Source organism: Podarcis vaucheri (genome assembly GCF_965113315.1).
Source record: "Podarcis vaucheri genome assembly, chromosome: 2".
NCBI classification, from domain to species: Eukaryota; Metazoa; Chordata; class Lepidosauria; order Squamata; family Lacertidae; genus Podarcis; species Podarcis vaucheri.
The window spans coordinates 23930325-23940936 of NC_138760.1; positions in this window are offsets into that span (position 1 = coordinate 23930325).

Below are 10612 nucleotides of genomic sequence, written 5' to 3' on the forward strand. Positions count from 1 at the left end.
TGGACTTACTTCTGAGTAGGCATGTATAGGATTGCACTGTTAGGTAGGATTCCAGTTGCTGGCTGAGTGTTAACCCGTCAAGTCCCATTCACTTGGCTGTATGTGTGAATTGGCTCGGATTAAGCCCTTGCATATAACTGCACATGCCCACATCAGCACTGTCACATCAAAGGAACGGATCTCTCCAAGAGCCTCTGCTGTCAGAGACCTTTTAAGGTACATTGCTTCTAATCTCAGAGAGGAGAAGCCATAGTTGCCTAGGTCATTTCTCCAATCATTGGCATGAAGCAGCTGATCCAAAATGATGGCAAGGGGTTCTCCCTGCCTGGCTTATCAATATGTGGTGCAATCCATAAACCAGTTTGCAGTGAAGCTGTCAGTATAATCTACTTACAAACCTAAGTATGCAGTCCAGTTGAAAGCCTTGGGTCTCACTACTGGGCCATACCGTGACCCAGTTGTGGTCCTGCCATTACTAAAAAATGTTAAGGAGCGAGAAGAACCTGCCCCCACGCAAAAAAAAAATATGGAATGACTTTCCATCATATTTCCAGAGCCTTCATGGGCTTGTTTGACTGAATGGGCTTTTTTTTTGTACTTGGACCCCTGTTGTGCCACTACCAGTTATGCATTTCCCCCCAGTGCCATGCAGAATAGATGAGGTATTGATTTGATAAGGAAAGGACTCTAGCAGTTGTCAACAAAAGCAAGCTGTCGCATGATCTAGCATGTTGAAAGAATTCTGCATTCACTTAACCGAAGCAGCTGGCTGAAGCTGTCCTTTTTGCTTTTCTCAGACTCTTAATCCTTGTCTTCATCTCCCCAACCAACCCCAAGTGCCACTGACCTTCAAGGCCTAAGAGCTGGTAAACCGCAAAAAGAATAGCTACACCTGTGAGCAGCAAAACGTTGCCACTGGTATGACAACAGTTTGCAACCCAGACAGAGTCTCTGCCGGGGGTTTAAGACACATCCATCATATTGGAATTTCCATGGGAGTCCTGTTGTTGACTTGGTATGAATGTTAAGGATGTCACAGGGTGGTTAAGGCAACAGTTCTGGATGGAAGTTGGAACTCTGGAATAAAGGATGTCTAGCAAGTTTTTCCGCATGAATAATATGCAGCTGTTAAGAACCCCAGGAAGCAATATTAATCTCTAGGGCTGCCATACGTCCAAGGGGAATTTCTGAAAGGTGGTGCTGGACTTTGAAAAAGTGTGGAGGGCTTTGGCGTTTTTGTAGAAAATTTGGGGTCTTTCAGGGTGTCCTGGTTTTTACTTTTGGAAATACGAAACCCTATTCGTCTCAGACAAGAGATATTCATGTATTGCATTTGTGTGGCCAAACCAGCTCATTGATATTCCTCTGTCTAATGCATTTTGAGTGTGTGTGCGTGCATATAAACTACAAATGTCAAAATGTGAATTTTAAGTATGAATGTTGAATTCTAAAATTCAAAATGCGAATTTTAGTTTTCAAATATTAATGGGGAAACTTGACAGCCAGAAGCCAACCTTGCACCAGAGTTTTGGGACCTGGGCAGCAAAAGTCAAATTGTAGTAATAAGTATTTAAGTCCAAAATCCATAGTTCAGCAGTAAGTCTTTATTAGGTCCAGCCGTAATTTTGTAAAGGAGTAGCAAGTTTTTGAGTTCTTCAGAACTTCTCCATCAGGTAAGTGTTCTGGAGAACTTGAAAGTTTGGCGATAATTTGTGCACCATTTTGTTTGGTCCTGATAAAGGTTTACTGCCAACGACAGATTTGTGAGTTTTCAGTTATGGGCCAGCAGAGCTACTTTGCTTTGGAAGAATTTTAAGGCATATCATTCGCTTGAAAATTGCTGCCCTTCCAGACCAACCGATTTTGGGGAATCCATCAGATTCTGTCACTGTGCAAACTTCTGGTTCTTGTGAAGATGTGAGCGGTACGGCACGACTTATGCACTGTGGAGAAGGACCATTCATGCAGCCAAGCACTTATACAAAAGCCAAGCTGAAAAGGGAGAATGGGAGGGATGCTGCAACGCCTCCATTCAACCGACTGGACTCATAACCACGCCTATCATCTGTGTAAATCCCTTGGCTTTTATCACTGCTCACTCTTCCTTGTAAAATTAACATTCTGCCCATCCGAACTAGCAAGACAGGGAAAATAGCTTCGACCTGCGCCGACATGCTAGTATGCTACAAGGCAGTACCTACGTTGCACTTCCAGTATGTTTCAGTACGGATAATATACTGAGAATTACTGTAAACTTTTTATCGTGGGAGCCATTAGTTTTGCTTTGTTGCACAGATTGTACTTACGAGTTAAGGGTTGGGGTTTAAAAACAAAAATTGTTTTGCATGACTATAGTTTTTAGTATTTGTGCCTTTAACTTGCTTGTCATGACTGTACAGATACCTTTCCCGTCCCCCCCTTTGATCATCTGTTTGCAACGACTTTTATATATTTTGATGGTCTTTTGTTTGTTTCTGCTCATTCTTATTCCTCCTGGCACTTGCCCCCCCAACAAATCTATTGTAAATGTGTATATATAAAATAGAACTGGATTTGTATTTCACGTGCCTCAATAGGATGTAAAAAAAAAAAAGGATTCATTTTGTACAGATTTTTCTTTAGCACTAATTCTTGTCCTGAGTATTTAGCAACTTAAAAATAACTAGTTGACTGTCTTATTTCTGAATCGTTGTGTTGAATGGAAGGAGTAATTATCTCGTCTTTTTGAAAAAGCAGTGTGTGCGTGCCACACAAACACAAACACACACACACGTTGTAATCCTTCCTGGTTTGCTGTTATTTATAATGAGTTACATCTATTTTGTCCATTCTCAGAGTCTGGAACAAATTAAATTGATGGCTTACGCAAACATGCTGTTCATTCGCTTTTAAGAAGGGGTTATCATCTTCCTCCTTTCAAATGAACTGGACACTTCTGCAGAGATGCTTACTATTCCATGCCGCTTATTCTCAGCCTTATCCTGTTCCACACCTCTGACCTGCAATATGGGGTTGACAACACTCACTTAGCTTGAAAGAATTGCTAAAAATAATAATATGTGAAGTGCTCCCGAGAGCTTGATGTGTGCTTGTAGCCTGTCAGCTTCGGCTTTGAGCCAGTGCCAACGACTGGGCGCAACCTCTTCAGCCCCAACTGGGCACTCCCAGAGACCTTCCACTGCGGGGAGCAGGTCTAAGTGCTGTGGACTCACAACTTAGAGCTGTGAGCACCAAACTCAGTTCCAAAAGTCAGCGGAGCACAGCAGAGCATGAACAACATGAACGACAGCTCTGAACTATAACTTCTTTTATTCTTAACAGCTACTGCATAAACTAACTAAAGACTAATTGGAGACGCTGGACAGCATGAGTGTTAGAGCTGCTTGAGCAGTCACCTTATCTATATACAGATAACACTCAGACTCCCACAGGCTGGAGCGGAAGAAGCTATGAGCAAAGTCCGCTCCCTCCTTTCTGAAACATTGTCAGCAGATTCTTACAATGGGAGGGGGAAAACATCCTCATAGCCTAATATTATGTGGCCCGTAGCACGCTGCAGATCCACCTCTCCGAGAATATCTTCCCCCTCTGTGTTTGCATGTGTGAAAAGAGTTGGGGAGCGAAGGAGATTGGGTAGCACAGAAGGAAGGTGATGGGATGGCCCAGGTAATATGGGGCAGGGAAAGGGGGCGGCACAGTGTGTGTGTGTGTGTGTGTGTGTGTGTGTGTGTGTAATATACTCGGAGTCAAGAGTGGATTTCATGCTCTTTATTCAGCTCATAGTGGGAGGATAATAAATAATAAATAAATTTTATTTATATCCCACCCTCCCCATAAGGAGTCTTGCCGTGGCATTCTGCACCCGCTGGAGTTTCTGGGTCAGTCTCAAGGGCAGCCCCACGTAGAACGAATTACAATAATCCAGTCTGGAGGTGACCGTCGCATGGATCACAGTGGCTAGGTCAGGGCGAGAGAGATAAGGGGCCAACTGCTTAGCTTGGCGGAGATGGAAAAATGCCGCCTTTGTTATAGCTGTAATCTGCGCCTCCATAGAGAGGGAGGTATTGAAGATTACACCCAAACTCTTAACGGATGGTGCTGGCACTAATTGCACCCCCGCAAGAGATGGGAGTTGCCCCCTCGATCCCCCAAAGTTTCCCCAAAGTATCTGCTTTATATACATTATTAACACAATGGGCTGCACGTGATTGGCTAATTCCGGAATTCTCCTGTAGGCCAATCAGGCTGTGGGTTCACTTCCATCTGAAGCTGGATTGGGTGGCTCCTGCAGACCAATCATACTGCTGCATTGTTCTAGGACCAATCAGACTGCTGCATTCTGAATCCTATTGTTCTAGGACCAATCAGACTGCTGCATTTTGGATCCTGTTCAACTCAGTACATAACAGAGAGAAAGAGAGAGAGAGAGAGAGAGAGAGAAAGAGGTGGAGCATCAGAAAGAAAGGGATGGTGCCAAAGTATAGAAAATTACAACTGCAACCTCCACTCACTTTGCCTCTAGCTCTCCCTGCCGCTGGCATGTGGCCCAGGCAGATTATCCCCAAGGAAATGCACCCTTGACAGAAGAATACGACTCCATGAGCATTAATTGCTGCATTAATTCCATCCACACTTATTGGAACATAAGAAGTTGCCTTATACCCGCTCAGATTACCTACCCAAGCCCATCATTTGCTACTCTGTGGCTGTGGCTTTCCAGAGTCTCAGGTAGAAAGAGGTATTCCCATACCTGAACTTTTTACCTGCAGAGGACAGGAATGAATGAGAGCCCTTCATTACGTTAAGCATAGACTCTGCTCTTGCACTAAAGGCCAGCCCTCTGTTTCCCAGACTTGGGCCTCCAGCTGTTTGGGGACTACAACTCCCATCATCTCCAGCTACCAGGACCAGTAGTCAGGGATGCCCAGTTCGCCCAGCTGCAAAGGGATAATATCAACAATATGGAAAACGCTACTTCAAGACTCTACAAAATCCCTCCCCGCAAAATCCCTTTGCCCAGTTTGGTATTGGGGACACCTGACTTGCCAGTACTGTAAAATTAAATGGACCCCTGACCGTTAGGTCCAGTCACAGACGACTCTGGGGTTGTGGTGCTCATCTCGCTTTACTAGCCGAGGAAGCCAGCGTACAGCTTTCGGGTCATGTGGCCAGCATGACTAAGCCACTTCTGGCGAACCAGAGCAGTGCATGGAAATGCCATTTACCTTCCCGCCGGAGTGGTATCTATTTATCTACTTGCACTTTGATGTGCTATTGAACTGCTAGGTGGGCAGGAGCAGGGACTGAGCAATGGGAGCTCACCCCATCACGGGGATTTGAACCGCCGACCTGATCGGCAAGCTCTAGGCTCTGTGGTTTAACCTACAGCACCACCCACGTCCCACCAGTACTGTAGTACAAGTGAAAAGGATCTAGGGGTCTTAGTAAACCACAAGCTTAATATGAGTCGACAGTGTGAAGCAGCAACCAAAAAGGCTTATTTGTTCTATCTGGTGGCAAGCACCACTGGCATAGACGGCGTGTCAAGTCCAAATTCCAGCAGTCAGGAAACGCAGACCAGAGTCAAACCCAAACCACAGTCCTGCAGAGATCCTAGAACAGGCTTCCTCAAACTTGGCCCTCCAGATGTTTTTGGCCTACAACTCCCATGATTCCTAGCTAGCAGGACCAGTGGTCAGGGATGATGGGAGTTGTAGTCTCAAAACATCTGGAGGGCCGAGGTTGAGGAAGCCTGTTCTAGAACATCCAAGCCGAGGTCCATCAGCATGGACCTTGCAGGTGAGCAGAAACAGCGCCTCAGCTCTGCTTCCCTTTTAAGCCTTGCAAGTTGATTGTAGCCTCTGGGCTTGGTGAGGCAGGTGACCTTCACCTGTCCTGAGCCAACTCCAGCTGAAGAATAACACACCTCCTCCCCAAGCTAGCAAGCCCAACCTTTGGCTGTGGGTCCTTGCCTGCCTTAGCCTTCCAGAGCGTACCTCCTGCTGCTCCCTATGCCTCACAGCCCACCTTGTTCTGGCCTGAGACCAGCAGCTGTGAGTCTTGCCTGATCTGCCCCCTGTCTGGGTTAGGGCGGGCTGTCTTCCCAGCTTACCCATGGTGTGCACAGGAAATCGAGTTCATGAGATAATGAAATTCCAAGAGATCTCTCAAGAGAGAAAGACATAAGGTTTGACGGAGATCTTTTCCAGCGGCTGATTTCTCAAAGAACATCACATCACCTCTGCGGGTCCCGTACAGCTAAGACAACAAAAGTTGCTGCGGAGGTAAGAGTTCCTGTGCTCTCATTATAGTTAGTAAAGCACATGTGGGGAGGGGTGAGCTAAAATAGGAGACGCATTTTGTGGAAAACTTGCCTCCTGGAAATTGCGTACCTGTGCCACATTCTAGCAAAAAATGTCTCTCCCCCCCACCACCACACCTTACAGATTGAGGACGGTGATTTATTTGCATCTAACGAAATTGTATAGATCAGAATAGCTATACCATTAATAATAATAATAATAATAATAATAATAATAATAATAATAATAATTTGTACCCCGCCCATCTGGCTGGGCTTCCCCAGCCACTCTGGGCGGCTTCCCAAAAAATATTAAAATACTGTAATACATCAAACATTAAAAGCTTCCCTAAACAGGGCTGCCTTCAGATGTCTCCATGAAGACTACAGTGGCACCTCAGGTTAAGTACTTAATTTGTTCCAGAGGTCTGTTCTTAACCTGAAACTGTTCTTAACCTGAAGCACCACTTTAGCTAATGGGGCCTCCGGCTGCTGCTGTGCCGCTGGAGCACGATTTCTGTTCTCATCCTGAAGCAAAGTTTTTGACCTGAAGCACTATTTCTGGGTTAGCGGAGTCTATAACCTGAAGCGTATGTAACCCGAGGTACCACTGTATTCAGAGTGAAAGCAATTGCTTTCTGTCCTCACTTTGATTTGGCTTTGCAGCCAAATTTATTTAGTTTTGCGACAAGCAGCTGTAGGAAAAGCTCTTGATCAAAAGCTGCAAGGTTCCTGATTTTGCAGAGAAGCCTACAGCTGTGTGCATGTAGGCTTCCTGTTTAGACCTTCCACCGAATATAGTTGAAAGGCAGGCTCACTGTCATTGGGCATGGTGCCAGAGGGTGTCTCCCCATTCCCTCCTCCACACTTTATCCCTACACCCTGTGAAAAGGGTGGATGTAGCTTCAGAAACGTATTTATTGCATATGCAGCAAAGCTGCAGGTCAAGGGAAGAAGAAACCACAAACAGGCTGAAAACACTGCATGAGATAGGTAAGCAACGCAGATTTTACCGTAATTAAAACTCTGTCCATTTTTTTCTCCCGATAATTTTAGTGGGTCTCCATTTTGCATTGCTCTTCGGCTGTGCTCAGTGACTATCAAGGTCTACTAGCCACAATGGCTATATTTTACAAACAGTGCATGTTTATTTTGCAGTGGTACCCTGGTTCTCAAACGTAATCCGTTCCGGAAGTCCGTTCCAAAACCAAAGCGTTCCAAAACCAAGGCATGCTTTCCATAGAAAGTCATGCAAAATGGATTAATCTGCTCCAGACTTTTAAAAACAACCCCTAAAACAGCCATTTAACATGGATTTTACTATCTAACGAGACCACTGATCCATAAAATGGAAGCAATAAACAATGTACTGCAGTCACACAATCAGTAGCTGAACTGGGTTCCACACAGTCACAAAAACAAAATGAAAAGAGCCGCAAAAACAGACCGACCTCACCATAACACTCAAAACGGAAGTGTGTCACTCAAATTAGAAGCGTAACACTCAAAATGGAGCACGTTCAGTTTCCGAAAAAAGTTCGCAAAACGGAAGACTTACTTCCGGGTTTGCAGTGTTTGGGTTCCAAGTTGCTTGAGTACCAAGGAGTTTGAGAACCAAGTTACCACTGTACTTTAAAGCATTTCTAAATTGCTTAATGTTTTAAAAGCCTCTTAAGTGGTGCACACTATATGCTATTTCCAAACAACATCCAGCAAAAGAAAAAACACCACCTAAAACTAACCAAACAACAGTATATAAACATATAAAGGTGAAGATTTGACACTTTCTTCCCCACAAACAGTTTTTGATCTGGGCTTCCACTGATATGAGGCTGCATTTTAAGTAGTATTTTAATCTTGTTTTTAAGTTGTATTTTAATCAATTGTTTTTATACCCGGTGTTAGCCGCCCTGAGGGTCTTGGCCAGGGAGGGTGGGGTATAAATAAAATGAAATAAAATAATAAACAAATAATATAAACAGAAGTAAAACACAGATCTGAGGGAGTCTTGCACACGCACAAAATTGTGGTATTGGAGGAGACACTGCCTTCTCGGTAGTGGCGCCTTCCCTGTGGAACGCCCTCCCACCAGATGTCAAAGAGAACAACAACTACCAGGCTTTTAGAAGACATCTGAAGGCAGCCCTGTTTCGGGAACCTTTTAATGTTTGATGTATTATAGTATTTTAATATTCTTTTGGAAGCCGCCCAGAGTGGCTGGGGAAGCCCAGCCAGATGGGCGGGGTATAAATAATAAATTATTATTATTATTATTACTCTGAAAACCAAAGGCTTAGAATAACAATAACTTGGGTCCTGCTTGTAAGCTTCTTGCAGGCATCTGGTTTGCCACCGAGAGAACAGAAACGTGGATCAGATGGGCCTGGGGCCTGATCCTACAGGGCTCTGTTAGATGTTTCAAAGTGGGAAGCTGCTGCGCCAGCGACTGACTTTTCCCAAGATAATAAATTTGGATTGCATTCTTCCCCCCAAAGTACCACTGAAAGTAGCAGGGCTCCAACAGCAGCATTAAAACATTAACCTACATAGTTAAAAGACAAGCCGATAGGAATAACAACACACCTTAACAATATATGTCCTTATCAGGCAAGTAGAATCGATTGCTGTGCTGCTGTTGCCGGTTTTTCATTTTTGCAGAGATTAGGGTAACTACCAACACCCAGCAGGTCAGCCTGTGTGAATGTTTTCCTCCCTCTAAAGTAACCTGCCCTTTTGGAGTGTGATTAGATTTGTGTTTAAAATGCTAAGTCACTAAGAGGAAATAAAGTCAATAGTGAAATGTGGCTGAGTGTCACCTGCCCGGACAGACTTCTTATTTTAATTGGCAACATTAGCATTTAAAACATTTCCTCAAACAAGCTGAAAAATGCTGGGCCAATCCCCCTTCTCCTCCATATATTTTGGCTACCCATGCAAGATCGCACCTCTTTATATTTCACATTAATCTGTACGCTCCAATATTTTTCTGATGAAAACAGGACATCCTCTTCCATAATAATTATTATTATTTGGCTGAGTTGCCTCAGCCACTCTGGGTGGCTTCCAACGTACATAAAAAAACATTATAAAACATTGAACATTAAAAACTACCCTATCAAGGGCTGCCTTCAGATGTCTTCTGGTTTGGACAGGGGTCACATAACTCCATACCCCCCAAAATTTTGCCAGTGAAAATAAGAACGTCCTAAGGAAAAACGCGGGTGGCATTGTGGGTTAAACCACAGAACCTAGGACTTGCCGATCAGAAGGTCGGCAGTTCGAATCCCTGCGACGGGGTGAGCTCCCATTGCTCGGTCCCTGCTCCTTCCAGCCTAGCAGTTCGAAAGCACGTCAAAGTGCAAGTAGATAAATAGGTACCGCTCCAGCGGGAAGGTAGACGGCGTTTCCGTACGCTGCTCTGGTTCGCCAGAAGCGGCTTAGTCATGCTGGCCACATGACCCGGAAGCTGTACGCCGGCTCCCTTGGCCAATAAAGTGAGATGAGCGCTGCAACCCCAGAGTCGGTCACGACTGGACCTAATGGCCTTTACCTTTACCTTAAGGAAAAACGGGACAGTCTGGGATCAAATAAGAAACCAGGATGGCTTATGTAAATCCAGGGCTGTCCCTGGAAAATAGGGGTGCTTGAAGGGTCTGTTAACTGCACATTGATTTGAGATTACAGCTAGCTTCACACTGAATTCTTCGGGATGCCAAACAGGCAAGTTCACATATATATTAATAGGGTTTCATAGCTACACAAGTTATTAACTGATGGGATTTGCCTGTTCCCAAAGTCCTGTTATGAATAGGCCCTTTGCCCGGCCTTATGCCCAACACACACATAGGCTCTTATGTGTAAGAAATACTTATCCAAGCAGGTCACAGTTTAGTCTTGGCAGCAAGCTCAGAGTTCGAGAGTCATGATCCTGGAGTTCAGGCAAGGCACTCTGAACCACATGGAAAATGCAAAGATGTCCCGACAGTTGCCCCTTTTCACCTGCCACTTTTTTTTAAAAAAAGTTTTTACTGAAGATTTTCTTGGGTTACCATAGTACATACAGTGTCTCTGCTTTCAGTTCAGGGAGTTCCTTCTACAGATCATTCATATTTGATGTGAGACACCGTTATAGACAGTATGAAATTGGGGGAGAAAAGAGGTGGGAGGAATGAGGTAGTAAATTTGCATTATTCTACATAATGTATGTGTAAAGTTTTTGTGTCAACGCCACATGGGTAGTTTTTGTTGGCAGTGAGAGATTTGGGGGGCAGGGAATGGATGGTTGCTTATACAGTAGTACCTCGGGTTACA